The following is a 1166-nucleotide window of genomic DNA, read 5'->3' as shown; positions in this document are numbered from 1 at the left end:
AAAGTGAAAGTTTCACTCTAGCATGTATGAATACTATGAGTTATGAAAGTGAAAGTGACAGATTCGCTCTCAGCGCTAGTATACAGGACGAGAAAGCGAATGCCTGGAGTGAAAATAAACTTCTAGTACTGAAAGAAACTTATAGATAAATATTATATATATAAATATGTGTAATAAAGTACTAGGAATATAAAGTGTGAGTGTGTTTATAAATAATAAATGAGAGCTCTGCCTCAGAATATTATTGGGGAACCAGCATGGGAGGAAAGCTCGTATGCGGTCGTAATTTACATTGCTTTCACAGTGTTTTGTTTTTTGGAATATGGATTCCAAACTATTTGAAGTTCATAGAATATGTTTGTAGTTATAATATCAGGCAGTAGTAGCCATATTACGGGGTATCGTGAAGTGTAAAGTGGAGAATTCCTTACCCAACCTCAGAAGTCTCCACAAGTCCTACGGTACTCGATGAAGGCTCAACAAACATCCCAGGAGAAAGCTGAAGGTATGTGTCATATACATATGTAATTATAATATTCTAGGACTAATAACTGCCAGACGCCATGTATCCCAAACGGGGTGGTCAAGGGCTTAGAGTTAATTGTTTTACAGGGAGGGGTACTAATCCTCCACCAACCCCACTTGACACGTAGGGATGCCAACAGCATCTGGTGTTCCCAGGCGGTCACCCATCCAAGTACTAACCAGACCCAACGTTGCTTAACTTCGCTGATCGGACGGGAAGCGGTGTACTCAACGTGGCATGGCCGTTGGCACTAATAACTGATTTTTGGCAAATATTTTTAGAAAGTCTGTCAGAGTGCGAATATCCTAGTGGGACACACAAGTTGAGCCAAAACAACCCCACGGTTTAGGGGTTAATGAAGTATGTTTAATTCTTCTCATAGCTCTCTACAAGAGTCTGTGTTAGTAATTCTCCTTTGTATTTTTGCCTCATCAGCAAACATAATTAGATAGCTCTCATTTCCAGTGTTACTATCTATGTCATTTATATACACTAAGAACATAATTGGTGCCGGCACTGACCCCTGTGAAACTCCACTGGTCACTTCCCCCTGTGATGAGTAATTTCCCCTCAGTACTTTTTTCATCCCCTTTTTCTGAGGAAATCTTGAATCCAACAGTAGAGGTTCCCTTGGATTCCT

General features: G+C 40.3%; 1 non-coding gene across 1 annotated transcript; it reads right to left on the bottom strand.

The window, feature by feature from the left end:
* Positions 1-656: 656 nt before the first annotated feature.
* LOC145393911 (5S ribosomal RNA) lies at positions 657-775 on the bottom strand. The gene has a single exon (XR_013896264.1). It is a non-coding gene; the product is annotated as a 5S ribosomal RNA (ribosomal RNA).
* Between the last annotated feature and the right edge of the window lie 391 nt (positions 776-1166).

Source organism: Coenobita brevimanus, chromosome 25, assembly GCF_032717465.1.
Source record: "Coenobita brevimanus isolate Jiangsu-jjx chromosome 25, ASM3271746v2, whole genome shotgun sequence".
NCBI classification, from domain to species: Eukaryota; Metazoa; Arthropoda; class Malacostraca; order Decapoda; family Coenobitidae; genus Coenobita; species Coenobita brevimanus.
The sequence above is the reverse complement of the archived record's forward strand: the minus strand, read 5'-3'. Positions and strand labels throughout refer to the sequence as shown.